Source organism: Cavia porcellus, unplaced genomic scaffold (assembly GCF_034190915.1).
Source record: "Cavia porcellus strain 051 isolate PalLab524CR breed Dunkin Hartley unplaced genomic scaffold, mCavPor4.1 scaffold_3, whole genome shotgun sequence".
Classification (NCBI taxonomy): Eukaryota; Metazoa; Chordata; class Mammalia; order Rodentia; family Caviidae; genus Cavia; species Cavia porcellus.
This window is the reverse complement of record NW_026947486.1, coordinates 118,538,696-118,554,203: the sequence shown is the minus strand read 5'-3', so window position 1 is coordinate 118,554,203 and position 15,508 is coordinate 118,538,696.

Below are 15,508 nucleotides of genomic sequence, written 5' to 3'. Positions count from 1 at the left end.
GGGTACTTCTGCCTTCAATAAATCTACACCCTTACTCCCTTTTCTTCATGTCCCATCTCATTCATTGTTCAGGTCACCAAGGGCCTGGAATAACCCACACACACAGGGACACACACCAGGGGTGGGTATATACAACTGCTAACAGGTTAGGACTCTAGACTACTGTGAAGAGAAATTTAACAGGATCTGGTGCTGTAGCCTTTAACTGAGAAAGTTCTACTTGTCTTCACCTTTCACCTAAATTCTTCCATCGTCAAGGAGCCATGGTTCAGGGTGGAGATCACACACATCCCTGCCAAAAAAATTCAATTGATGTTGAGAGGAGTACTTCCTGCTAAGAGCGAGGGTTCATAGTTCCATGGAGACATCTCTGTTCCTAAAAAGAAATGTGCTATTTGTCTAGTGCTTAGTCCCTGAAATCAGAGAGCAACAAAAGGATGGAGTTGTCACCCTAGCACTTAGAAAAAGCCCAGGTAGCCTCAGGAAGAGGGATTGTAGCCTCTGTAAGCCCACTCAGTAGCACTTGCCAGCATTTTGTTTGACATGATGGCAGTTTCTTTTGTTTGGCCTTAGCTGGGATGCATCCTCCGATTGGACTTGACAAGTAAAATCTCCAGCTGCACAATTTCTGTCTGGGTAAATTGTCCTAGGTAACCTTTTCTCCTGCCAAGCTACATCCAGCAAAACTTTGTGAACAAAAGTTGTCCAGCATTGCAACTTATAGGAGCTAAATTATAATCAAGAATATTATCCTGGGAAGTTCTGATGGCAATTTTCATAGTGACTTTTCTAACACTTATTCATACGGCAATTGTTAACAAAAATCATAGCTTCAGGAAGCTCACAATCACATCTGTGACAATGAATCAGTCTTTTAAAATGTTGACAAGGAGAGAGTCTCTAGTGAAGGTATGACAGCAGCTGGAAGGGTGAGTGACAGACACATTTCCTTGCTCTTGAGAACTCTGATAAATACATAATGGTGCAAGAGTCAGTGACATCACTGTGGAACCAGTTGCCTGTGTCCTTGCCTCCCCCAAGGATGCTGAAAGGAAATCTGTCTCCTAGCTGAGTGTGTTGTTCGCAGTGGTCATTCACTAGTGTTGAACAATCGTTTTTTTGTTTGTTTGTTTGTTTGTTTGTTTGTTTTTTCTTTCTAGACTTCTCCTTGCTTTCTTGCCCACTGAGCTCTGGCCAGCAGACCTACTAGCAATTCAGCCATCTTTTTGTTTTCTACTAACACCTGTTCAGCCTTGAAAAGCTTAGCCCCGGTCCCCACGCACCCCTGTGCTGGCCCCTAGAAAAGATGTTACTACAGGTAAAGGGAGTCTCAGGAGAAGACCGGATGACTTGGCAATAATTTGGGGCAATGCCAATGTCATCAAGGCCAGGCTCTGACAAGAGACTAAGGAAGATTGTCGTTTCCAAATGTAGGTGGCTGAAAAAAAAGCAGGAAGAAAAGGTGCTAATATTAAGAGGCACAGAATGATTAGAAGGGGATTTTTAATTTATTGAGGTAATCTCAAGGGCTGTATGAATGGGTTACCTTAGATATGTTCCTTTGATATCATGTATGAGGTTAGCCCCAGCTTTTTGTGGATACATTTGGTCTTTCCAAAGTGTTTCTAGCCTCAGTGATCACAGGAAAGTACTGAAGGGTACAGTAGTTTAGAGTTTGCACACTGGAGTCAATCTGCCCAAGTTCAAGTATTAATTCTGTCATTTACTAAGAGTCTTATTTGGGTTAACTTACTCAACCAACTTCCACCTAAATTGGTTTGTGAAACAGGATGATGATGATAATAGCACTTACATCCTATGGTTGTCAGAAATATAATAAATGAGAGACATATAAAGGCAGTACCCAGCGTAGGCAGACTAGTAGTACTCAGTGGATGTTACCAATGATTTCACAGAGGAGCCAGATGGGAAAGTGAAGGAAAGCAAGAGAACACATACATGGGAGAATGTGAAGTAAGCTGATGATTGGAAATAGTGCAATTTAGAATTATTTGTGGGACAGATTTCTCCTAAGTGCTTCTCTTTTCCATGTTGTGTGACATTTTGAAAACCAAAATATGACACCCCTCTTCTTGGCCTCAGGCCACCTCAAAGGATTGAAATTCTTCAAATATCACCTTGGCATCACATGCTAGCTCTAATCTGTTCTTGGGTCTACCAAATCCTGTGTAGTCAAATAAAGACACACTCTGCCACCTCATCTTTGACACAGGAGCCACATATGTTCACTGGAAGAAAGATAATCTATTTAATAAATGATGCTGGAAAAACTGGTTTTCCATGTGCTCAATACTAAAACTAGACTCATTTCCATTACCATACACTAAACTAAAATCAAAATGGATCTGGAGCTACAATTTTTACTTCTGGGCTCCTCCACTGTGTCATGAATATTAAGACTCTCTCCAGAGCATTGGAAAGGATTACAAGGCTCAGACCAGCTATATTTAAAGAGCCTCTGATAGAATTTAGATAAAGGAGTAAGTCGTGGGCCTTATGGCTTGGCGGCTACTGAGGTTTCTCAGCTGCACACATGTAGACTTCAGGTAAGAAAGAAGAGTTTAACTGCCAGGGCATAAGTGAAATTTTTGACTGAAATGGAAAGGCCAATTGCTCTTCTGTTAGCCTTCAAAGCCTATAACACTTATTTGTGACCTGCTGAACAACAAGGACAGCTAGAGAATAGAAGCATGTAGCTCAAGGTTCTTTCTTGCAAGCAATCAAATTTCACTGAGACTCATATAAGCATGAAGGGAATTAGCTCAAATGGGATTGAACAACACACCTGCTCTTAAGGGTATGCTGGTTAGCCAGACAAGGAGATGTCCCACAAACCTGAACAAGGTCCCAGCTGAGCTAGAAAGAGGACCCATGAGACATCCTATTATGGAGGTGCACAAATGCAACACTTTGCACCACTGATGCAGGAACAGGAAGGTGGTTCTAGTATGATGACAACCACTGCTACTTCAAGCAATATATCAACCAGCTCTGCTGCTACAGCCTACAGCCAAGAGGATTCTATGTGACTGTTACTCATCTCCAGCTGTATTGTTGAGGGTCTGGGCCACCCAAATGAGTGATAACTAACCATTGTAGTTCACCACTTAGACTTTTTACATCAATCTTTCACCATACATGTGCACACATCTCATTTTTTTCTTAAAACTAATACTGTTTTAATGGTCTTACAATTGTACAGATACTCAGGCAAGCTCTGAAACATAATTCCAACCACTCATCAGTTCATACATCCAGATCCAAGTCCAGAATCTTGAGTGATGTCCATTTCTCCCTTCTCCCCATTAGGGTCCTGCATTCATGTACATTTATATTTCATTTGGTAAGGGGAGACATTCTGAGAAAGATTCTACTAGGGAGATTCTGTCACTGTGAACACCACAGAGTGTACTTACACATCGTTAGTCACTTGATATTGCTTCTCAATACAACCAAGAATCACTGGAAATACAAGATGGGTGAGACCACCTCAGGCATCATACTGCACACTGTCTTGCAAGAGATCCTGCCCCTTAATGAACATACACTCTAATGTGTTCTAATGAGAAAGCATAGTATAATAAAGACACAAACCAGCCATATGGTTGTTCTGCTAACTATATCAAGTATTATGTACTGTGCAGCATAGGCTCGTTTCCACCAGTATTGCCACAAACATGTGCTACAATGCGACTGTTATCATGTCACTAAACAGTTCAGTTCCATTTTACCCTATGGGGCCACTGCCATGTGCAGTGTGTTATTGACAGAAACATTGTGAAAACTATGCTGTAGCCCTCGACTGAATTGGGGAAATAGTCATTATGCAGCACTGTCCATGCATATGTCTTGTCTAGTTATACGATAGGGATTACATCCATATTTTAACAGCAAGAGCGGGATGCAGAGAATCTTTCACTATGACTTTGTTAATTAGGTAACTAAAATTGTAAAGCAAAAACTAAGTAACTATAGGAAGCAGGATGGTATAACAAAAAGAAGAGGCTAAAACTATGAATACTTAGAAACTTTCAGGAGTTTCTTCTTTCAGCTGAAACTCAGCCTCCTAGAAGTGATCTCCAGCTGGTTGGTTCTGCTGTCTTTGCGCTCTGAGGAGGGGCCTGGAACTGGGACCCAGACTTCTAGCAAGCTGCTCCGGCACTTGGCATGGTTGTCTGAAACCTAAAAAGGAGGAATTTGTGGAGGTAGAGTGCAGACCTCTCCAGATGAAGCACCAGGAGGCTGATGACGGGGCCTTTAAGAGGGGAGGTTGGTGCTGTTTTTATGAGTGCTTGGAAAACTGCGATGTGGCTTTGGCGCCCTCATTCAGACTCCTGAATTTCATTTAGCTCCCCTTAGCGGTGAAGCAGACCCAGCATTTAGTCAGTGCTTCAGCCCCCGCCAGTGGAGCAGAAGCAATGATTGGGAGTTGGAAGACAATTGTTTAATATCTGGCATAGCTTCTCCTTTTGGTTACTAACCAAATACCCTTCTATATGTCTAAACCATACTGCTAAATGTCCCTAAAAGCTGCAACACAATTCTCTGTCTGTCTGGTAACTACCCTTTACACAAAAGACGTTGGCACCATTCCTCCGAAGTGAGGAGACAGAAAGACCCTCAAATCACTGCCTTCATTTCTGAAAAACAGTTGCATCACCCCTGTCCCAGATTCAGTCTCAATGTTGAGTGTTCTTTCAGTGAAGTTTAAATTTTAAAGTGAACCATCAACTGCATTCATATGAACAGTGCGAGAGAAGAGAGAGAAAGAAACTTTGAATAAATGCAGTGGTCCATATTTCTGTATTGGATCTTCTACTTCTCATCCCGTATTTCCCTGGCTCTCACCTGATCTCAGCTGGTTGGGGTTCTTTGTCTGGTAGTGTCACTCTGAATTTTATTTCTGGAGATTTGGAAGCCTTAATGGTTTTGTCTTTTTATTCATTGTTGTTGTTATAATTTTCTTTTGGGGTTTTGAAAATAATTCATTTTGGGTTTTGAAAGTATGTTTTTGGTTTTATTTATTTATTAATTAATTATTTGAGACAGGGTCTCACTATGCAGTTCACACCAGCCTTGAACTCACTTAGGTAGCCCAGGCTGACCTTAAACTCATAGCAACTGTCCTACATCAGCCTCCAGAGTTCTGAAAGTATTTTTTGAAAAGCACAGGGAATCTCCTGTGTTCCATAGCGCTTTCTGGACTTGCTGTGAAGCAGCAGCCCAATAAGTATCCATCACCACGGCTGATGGAATAATTCTCTTATTTCTTGGTTCAGCAGAAGGAAGAGCCAAAAAGGGTCAGTTCCTGCCTTTATTATTGTTATTTTTGTTGTTGTTGCTGCTGCTGATGATGATAATGTTGCATATCCTTGTGAAAGCATTCCTTTTTGGGGAACCAAGAATTCTGAATCCAAAATAGACCAGAACTACACCATCCCCACAAATGGAACTCTGCTGGGATCTTGATTTTGGAAGTTCCACCACCCAGAATCATGAGAAAACAAATTTCTGTTGGTTAAGTCACCAGTCTGTGATATTTTATTACAGTTAGCCCAAACCCATAAAGACAAACAGCTTTTGATTTAAAACATACATCACAGTCTGTGAAATAGAGCCCCATCATTTCAGGTTGCTTTATTCCGATATTATATATGTGAATAGAGTAAGAGATGCCTGGTTTGCAGGCTAGCCAAGTTTTCCAGACCTGCTTCAGGTTTATACTTCATGTATATTTTCCACCTGAAGATAACCTCCTGTTATTGCTGCCAGTTTCTTGCCTTACTAGGTCAGGTAATGCCCAGTTCGTGAAGGAAAATGAGGCATGTGATCCTTTGAGGTTCACAGAAATCCTACAACTGTTCCTCAAAACATAAGCTATCTCAGAAAAAGCATAGGCTTTCCTCCCAAACCTGAGAAAGCTGGACTATGATTCTCATATGGAATTTCTGAAAGGTTTCATAAAGCATCCTGGATTGTAAAGCCAAACAGAAGAATGATTTGGACTTGCCTTGAAGCAGTGATTTGTATCTCTGTCCCTCAGAGAGACTGACAAGATGACAATGATACAGATCATTTTGATTCCCAGACACTTTCTTGAGGTGGGAAAGCTGTGGATTTTCATGTTTTTTCTCCCACTCTCTGGATCACGTATATTTTTTACCAAGGTAAGTAAAGCACTTGACTTTACCTGTACTTCCTAACTGTAATCAGCGTAACACTGTACATATCGTAGACTGGCCTGCAGCATGGAATGCATAGGCTCCATATCTTAGAAGAAGGTAATAGTTAATGTGATCCTAAGGAAAGACTGTGACAATATATTATTGATTCCTTCAAGAGAAGCAATTTTTTTCATAGATTGGTGTGAAGAGAAAGCATTGTAAAAGGTCAGTAGATGAATACAAAATGCCAGGAGCTGTGTTGATTTGTTCCAGAAAAGATATTGTAATTGGAATGGCAGTTGTCACTTGATTAAGAACATACTAATCAATAGTCATTCAACAAGACTGATTCGTCTTCAGCACAGGCAAAAAAATGATTAATTAAATGAAGATTTTAGAAGTGGCATGGTAGGAGTGGTGGCACGTACTTGTAATCCCAGCTACTTGTAGGGTAGAGAAAGGAGTATTTCCAGACTGGATTACATGGAAAGACCCTATCTCAAAGCAAAATAAAGAAATAAATGGCAGGCTTATAGGTCAGTGGCAGAATACTTTTGTAGCACATGCATTGCCCTGGTTCAATCCTTAATACTACAAAAAAGTGTAACTTCTTGAATCATGCAGAGGCTGTTATATTTAACTTATAATGTTATATCATAAAACCTACTTTATCTTCAGTAATACTGAGCCCATGGCTATAAGAAATTATTATTTGAAGATCACCATATTAACTCTCCACCTTGCTCTCTGACCTAAAACACAAATTCAGTGTTTGAACTTGCTGCTATGAGTCTGTACAGTGCTGTTATACTCAAAGGTATTCACCCAACCCTGTGGTCTTCGTGGTTACAACTATTCTCCTTAATAGTATGCCAGTAGTTTGGGCCCCAATTTTCATATGCTATAAAGCATCTCATCACCACCAACCAAAGGAATAGATGCATTACTAACACCCCGCTTCCCACTGACGTGAGCTCAGCAGTCTGTGCTGTCTCAGGGACACAACCAAACAAATCTTCACGTCCAGAAACCATTTATATCACACTTTCTAAATCAGGAGACAGCAGTGGGGAAGACTGATGGATATTTAGGTTGTTTCCAAGATCTGGCTATTACAAATTGTGTTGCTATAAACATGGGTGCACAAAAATCAATGTGACATGACCGAGGAATGGATTAGAAAGATGTGGTATTTTTATACAATGGAGTACTACTCAGCTATAAAGAAAGACTGCATCGAGGCTTTTGTAAGTAAATACACTCGACCTTAGACCATATTCATAAGTGAAATAAATCAAGCTCACATGTGTAAATACCATATTGTCTCCCAGGTGCAAGAAACTGAGAGAGCAAATACAATCCAAAATCTACAATAAATATTGTGTAATGGTAAGAAACTGCCTAAATGGGAAAAGTAGCTGGGATGGGGAAAGGAGGAAAGAAGGAAGGGAAAAGGAAAAAGTCACAAATTATATGATAGCCAATATGACTGTACTATTAATTCTATTAGTTCTTGGAAAAGGAAGCTAATATTCATATGATTAGATCAATTTTACATGTCGATCTGGGAATCTAAGCAATTCTTTTGAAGGTAACAGTAGGTAATATAACAACCATTATTAAATTCCTATCATCTTGTTTTGAAAACCTATACTGTTATTGTTTTGAGTTTGTTGTTGTTGTTGTTTCTTTGTCTCTTTTGCTCTTTGTTTTCCTTTTCTGTGTCTTTTTTTCTCTTCAAAAATAAAAACATGGGGAAGACGACGGAAAATTTACTATGAAGAATTATTTGACACTGTACAGTATTTTTTCCTTATCCAAGCTTCTGTTTTCTGTGGTTTCAGTTACCTGTGATCAATCATGGTAGAAAAATATATGATAGGATATTTTAAGACAAGAGAGCACATTTTAGTATTAGTTATTGTTGTTAAGCTTTCTCTGTGACTAAAATTAAATATTATTACAGATATTTATGTATATATTCCACCAAAAATGCATAGATTAGGAAAATGAAAACTTGTATGACTATTTTAATATAAAATTTACTGAAACATCATGAGATTAATACAAGTTACCTTTGGCTTCTACAATTACAAGAGATGCTTTGAGAGGTGGCCATCAACTTCTAAGCAATTATTAAGATGGTGAACTGTAGAAGTGTGTATACATTTTTCGGGAATACTTGTGATTCAGCACTAGTAGTGATCTGAGATACCCACCGGGGTCCTTGAACACATCTTCTCCAGGGAAGGGAGGACAAGCGTATAAAATTGCTAACTGTGAAACCCTAAGGGACTGTGTGAGTAGCAGCTCCAGGAAGAGCAGGACTGATGTGACAAACGGGAAAAGTTAAAATTATTAAAACTTATTAACATACAGGGGTTCAAAAGAATGGCCTCGTGGAAGTAAAACTAAGACTTTTGCTGAGCGAAACTTCTCAAGTGGTGATGGTGACCCAGAGTTTGAAATTCAGCCTTCGAAAGAGTGCCTTAGCCACTTTCTCTAAAGGGGGTGCCACAAAAGCTGTTCTTCAAGAATTAGCAAAACCGTTTCTATTGGAAAGAAGTTCTCCTGTCTAGGGGGAGAAGCACTGTCAAGGTGTTCTTTAGACGAATCCAAAGAAGACTGAAAGAAACAGTGAGGAAGAAGTTATCCTCTACTTAGTTTCTTAGTCTCTTTCCAACACCCCCTATTGGCAGAGCTAAACAGTAAATCAGCAGGCATGCAGAAATACACTTTACAAAGCCCTCCACACCACAGCTCAAAACAGGCCTAGGAGGTGAAGTGGCAAAGAAGTCATTACTAAAATATTTATGACTTAGCAAGTAAAACTATGAGAAGATGGTCTTCATTTCTGAAACAGGTCATGAGACCCTGGGTGATAATCATGACTTATTTTCTTCATTGCCTTTTCATGTTCTCTTTAAAAGCATTTAGATTGAAGTATTACACACATAACAGAAAAATCGAAAAGTTGCAGGTATAAAGATTAAAAAATAATCAAAAATATATCATGCCAAGATTACAAATATTACATCAAGAAAAAAAGTAAAGCAATAGCTCCAACTCCAGTCACATCAGGGCAAAAATAGCTTAAAAATTCCAACTGAGAGACATTTGGCAATATACCTTGGTATTCCTCCTCAGGGCTGTCCGTATCACCAATAATATGCAGAGTGAGAAACTACTCGAGCCACAAAAGCCTGTTAAGAAATGGCAAATAAAGGCAATGTGACATCTTCGATAGGGTCCTTGGACAGAAAAGGAAGACTAAGTAAATAGTAAAGCAAACTGAATGAAGTATGGGTTTTAGTTAATGGTAATATGTCAGTATCAGTCCACTAATTATGACAAATGTTCAAAGGTTCAAACAAGAAAATTGCTGTGGGATTTCTGTATACTACATCTCCCAATGTTTCTGTTAATCTAAAACTTGTAAAAGTGAGATCGATTAAAAAGGAAGAAAGTAATGGAGCAGAACCATCATCCAGGATATTCTCTATACTAACCAGCTTTCTTATTACTGGGCCACAAAGCCCTGCACCCACAATTTAAAGGATGAGGGGCTTATTGGGCTCATGGTTCCAAAGGATCCGGCCATGGCTGGCTGCAAGGCAGAAATACTGTGGCGGAAGAGTTGTGGAGCACAGAAGCTTGGATCATCAGGCTAGGAAACAAGGGAACAGGGCCAGAGAGGAAGGGGAAGGGGCACATATAATACCAGGGTCACATTGCCACAGCCAATGCTGACACAGCCCAAAGTGGGCGTTACTAACTCCCTGTAAAGTTGGCACTATCAAGCTTAATTGTCACACCCTTCCATGACTTTTATAATTATCCCTCTATTCAGTCCATACAGAGATAAACATTACTTTGATTTTAAATATTGTTTTGCTTGTTTTGCCTTCATAATAGAATTACATAGCATGCATTTTTCTTTCTCTGGCCTGCTTTCTTTTTTCAGGATGTTTGTGAAATCCGCTTATGTTTTTGTATATCACAGCAGTTTAACCACTTTTGTTGATATATTGTATTCTGTGATATGAATATAGATGAATTTATCTTGGCATTTTACTATGTGTAAGTCATTTGGCTTGATTCCATATTTGGGGTAATTTAAGTGATTCTACTAGGAATGTTCTTGCACATAAATTTTGGTACATATTCCTAGCATGTATATATGTAGCAATAAAGTGGGGTCTCCCAGGATATGCACATATCTAACTTCAGCAGACACTCTCACAGTCTTTTCAAAATGCTTTGTACAAAATTCTATTTCTATGCATATTTCAAAAGCTGGAAAAAGCACTGTTCTCAATTTAGCACCAAGAATAGTAAGGTAAATTACAAAATCCTAACATTCCTTTGCACAATACGAGACCTGAGATAGTGGGGAGAGATGGATGTCTGCACTGGTCCATTTGTATCACAGCTTAGAGAAAGAAGTACTAGCAGCCATATAGGCAGGTAGGATAAATAGCTCATTTTTTTTTTTTTACAAATTCTAAAGGCTAAGCATGGCTAATATGATAGGATAGAATTCTTGGGAGTCCCAGACACCAGGAAAGTTTTCATTTACCTGTGAACTCTTCTTCTTCTTGAACCCTTACTGGATGCCAGATGAGAAAACATAGTCTACCTCAGTGGAAATACACAGGAGAGTAGCAGATACCACTTCACACAAAGGAAGAAACAAGAATACAGTCTTCAAAATCTTCCTTCACATGATGTGAAATACTCAGGCCACTGGAAAAGATAAAAGCTAAATTTCTGCTTGGGGTTGTAAAATCCCCTGCCTCTTTCCCCCAACAAAACACTAACATGAGAGAAAGGCAGAAACAGTTCCGAGCTGAGGTAGTCCACCAATATAATAGGAATTCTTTAGTGACTAGAAACATGCCACAAAGCTCTCTCTACCACAAATACAATTCCTGAATTTTGAGATATAGACCCAGATCTTGTCTAAAACTGAAGTAGAACCAGGAATTCGCTTAACCAGTACCCAGAAAACACAAAGCTTCCACTTTAAGAAAAGGAACAATTAAATTTAAATCAAGCAATAAGAATGCAATAATACAATCGGTAACAGTTAAGATGAGAAAGCAATGACACTGAAAACAAAAACAGAAAAATCAGTGAACTCATGTTCCTTTATGAAGTCACACATTAGATTTCCATTTGCATAGCAACTGTCTGAAATAATCAGTCTGTAAAGAGAAAAGGCTTATTTTGGCTCATAGTTTCAGAGATTTTGGTTCATGGTTTTTTGTGCCTGCTGCCTTGGGGTTTGTAGTGGAGCAGGGCATCATGGCAGAATCACATAGCAAAGGAAGCTCTCACATCATGGTCAGCCAGGAAGTGCAAAGACAGAGAAAGGGTCAAAGTCCTAATATTCCCTTCGAAGACACACTCCCTTAAGATGGGAAGATTTCTCACTAGGTCCCACCTTTTAGAATTTCACCACCTTCAGGGTTGGTTAACACATAGGCTTTTGGGCAATGCTCCAGATTGAAGCTAGCAAAAATTTAGCACTATTAAGACTGAAAGAAAGAGAGACTGTTAAAACGCTCAAAACACACAAAGTTTTAAAAGACAATAAAAAAGGAATGCCACTGAATTACAACTTGGATGAAACACAAGAGGTTTATGGGAGTGATAGAAGCCAGAAAAAGAAAAAAAAACACTATGCATTGCATGATTTCCTGTATGTGAGCTATCTGAAAAAGGTCAAGCAACAGAAACCTTCAGAGGGGGGAAAATGGCAGCTTGATAGGAAGCTGGATAGAGAACCTCTGCAGGGAAAACAGCTCAGATGTTAGAATTTGACAACATGGAGAGGGACAGATGATTGGAGAATGATTCTTATTAAGCCAGGAGGAAACCAAAGGGAAAAATAAAATTAGGAAGAGGAAGGAAAAGCACAGGTGGAGGGCTGAAACCCGACACACTCACTGAAACCCATTCTGCACTGTGAGTCAGATGATCCAAAGTCATGCTGAAGAAGCAGCTGCTGAGAACGGGAGTCCATGAGTCCCAGGCCCTTGATGGGAGGACTCAGTGCAGTTTGGAGTGGAGCCAAGGTGGAGAGCTTTACTGGCTCTTGGTGAGTACTGGAGCTGAAGCCATGGCTGCCAATAACGGGAATTGTTGAGTGTTGAGCCCTTGGCGGGAAGATGCAGCACAGCATGGAGTAGAGCCAAGATGGAGAACTGCATTGATTCCCGGTGAGTGCTGGGGACAGGGTCCCATGGCTGCTGTTGCTAGCTGGAGGACATCTTGGAGTTGGGCACAGCCCAGCACTACAGCATCATTAGTCAGCCACCCCTGGCACAGAGAGGACTGGTGGGCTCTGCTGGGGCTGAGCTATGCCTCTGGTTGGGACCCAGTAGCCAGGGACAAAATGGTCACGACTCTGTTATATCCACAAGGTAGAGTCTAAGTTGCTGAAGGAAATTGCGGGTCAACTGGCTCAGAGGCTCGAGGCTAGCCTGCACCGTCCCTGCATCCCTGCGTGTATCTCAGATAACAGCAAATTGGAGAGGGCAGCAAAACCGCAGTCAGCACACTTCAGAAAGACCCTAAGCAATACAGAGAGGGTCAGAGACCCACAGGTCACACCTGTCTGAAAGAAACCAGAAACATGACAAGAGATAGAAATTAAAAAAAAAAAAAACCTCCAGCTGCTGACCCTGGGAAAATAAGCCCAGGAGAGGTAAAAACAGAAAAGAACCAGTGCAGCAATCATGCAATATTAGACACAGCATCAGCAGACATGAAGAAATACCTTTGTGACCTTATAGATGAATTTAAAACTGTACTTCTGATCCAAGTGAGGCAAGATATAAAAAGATTAGTTAAAGAAATGATAAGCCCCTCCCAGAGAACACAGATGGAAGAACAGAGGAACTCAGATAAGGAAGAGCAACCTTTGATAAAGAATATAAACAAAACCTAGAATATATCAAACAGATCCAAAGAGATTACCAGGAAACTAAAAATTCCATTGAAAGCTGGCAAAATGCCTTGACAGAACCTAAAGTCAGCCTTTCGAAACTTGAAGAGAGATTTATGATGTGTGATCATGAAAGAAAAGATCTCTTAAAAATAAGGAACCAGGAAGAAACAATTCAAAGGCTAGAAGATGACAAGAGGATTTATAACTTAAGAATAAAAAATGTGAGTGAAGAAGCAGGAGTAAACACAAATGAACTACAAAGAATATTCACAGATATAATTAAGGAAAACTTCCGAAGCACAGGAATAAGAAATCATATCCAGACAAATGAGGCATACAGAACTCCAGCCACCTACAATCAAAACAGTTCTACACCCAGACATATAATAATCAAGATTCCAGAAATCCACCACAAGAACAGAATATTAAAAGCAGTCAGAGAAAAGAAGCAGATCACCTACAAAGGAAATAACATCAAAATAATGACAGACTTATCAACACAAACTATCAAATTGAGAAGAGCCTGGGGGGAAATAGTCCAAGCCCTGAAAGAAACTAACCCCCAGCCAAGACTGATGTACCTGGAAAACTCTCAAAATTAGTGGAGACACAAGACATTTCCAAGACAAGGAGGAACTGTGGGAGTTCATGGCCACCAACCCAGGCTTACAAAAAATAATGAAGGATATTCCAGAGAGAGAAAGAGGAAAAAATACCAGGAGTACAGCAACAGTGACAGAGAGGCCTCAATGAATGGGGCAGACAGTGGAATGAAGGAGTAAAGTGGACAAATAATAGCAGAAGAATAAAATAGCAGAGATGAGGCAGAGACAGTAAGCTATAATCTTTAATATAAATAGCCTTGATACACTAACAAAAAAGAAACACAGGCAAAGTAGATTAGGAGGCAGGATCCATTGAGATGCTCTGGATAGGAAATACACTCAACATGAAAGAGGGTTAATAAACTGAGAGTCAAAGATGAGAAAACAATGCTATAAGTGACAGGAAAACAGAGAGAAATAGGGACAACTCGTCCAGCAGCCACAGATAGGTTGGAAAGTTATGACTCTTTTGTGCAGTGTAGAACTACACAGCTGGAAGGAAGGAAAACCTTGAGGCTTTAGAAAGTAAAGGAGTAGAGCTCAAGATCAAGCTCAGGGGTAAAAAGGTTTAGCAACACTCAGATAGGTAACAGGTTGACCCCCTAGTCTAAACACTAAAGGAGCTAGTGGAACCTAAAATATACAAAGCATCCTGAGAAGGGGAAAGGTGACGAACTGCCTAAAAAAGGAAGGTGGAGGACACTGTTGAAAGTGTATCAGGATTTAGAAGCCACAGTAGTCTTATTACTCTGTTTAGTTTGATTATATTTTGTTCCGGTCTGTCTACTCATATATTTGAGGGCATAGACAGCTAACCCAAAAATGGCAGGTTATACCATGGCAACTTAATTTCCTATTAACTTAAACTGAAACCCTGTATTACTTACATTGACTTACTATGACTAATCTTATTTGAAGCTGGTTTGTTAGACTGCTATTTTGCCTTGACTGATTTTATTCGAACTTGGTATGCTTGAGAGTATCAAGTCTAAGAGTACAGGCAACTACTCTGAAAATGACAAGATGTAAAAAATATCCATTCTGGTTTTGGTTATTAACTGTCTTCAAGTCCTACAATGTCTTCAGAGTTGTGTTTTTATAAAAATATCTATGTAATGCTATGCTTAACTATATAATGCCTGATAATGTGGAAAATTCTATTGAAAATAACAAGAGAAAGCATAGTAACTACTGTAGATCATCTAATATTGTGGTCTTATATGTCTATTTCATTTCATGTTTTTCTAGGAACTTGTTTTCTTGTCTTGTTTTGATCTTTTTTTCCCTAAAATACAGAAAGAATACATATACATGTAGAGATTCACACATGGGAAGAATTTCTAAACTATTTACAGGAACAGATTATATAATGCAAGATGTAATGAACAGAGACTCTGAAGAAGAAGAGACACTAAGAAACCCAATGCTAATTCTGTAGCGTTATGATATAAAATCTACCAATATTATTATTCACTGTTCAGAGTGGTATTAGTCTAGTCTTTTATGTTCAATTTCAGCATATGTAAAGATAAAGACAGCTACTACGAAGAGAATGAGAGACATTATGTTAGTCATTATTGACTTCCCCAAAATCGGGTCTTGAAGACCTAAAAAGCCTTCGTCATCCTGTAATGATTTGATTAGTTCTATAATGTTCAGTATATATTCAATGTGTGTGAAGATGGGGACAACTATTTGGAAGAAAACTAGAGACAATAAGATAGACAGTGAAGATCTCCATTGGACTTGCTTTGAAATCTGTG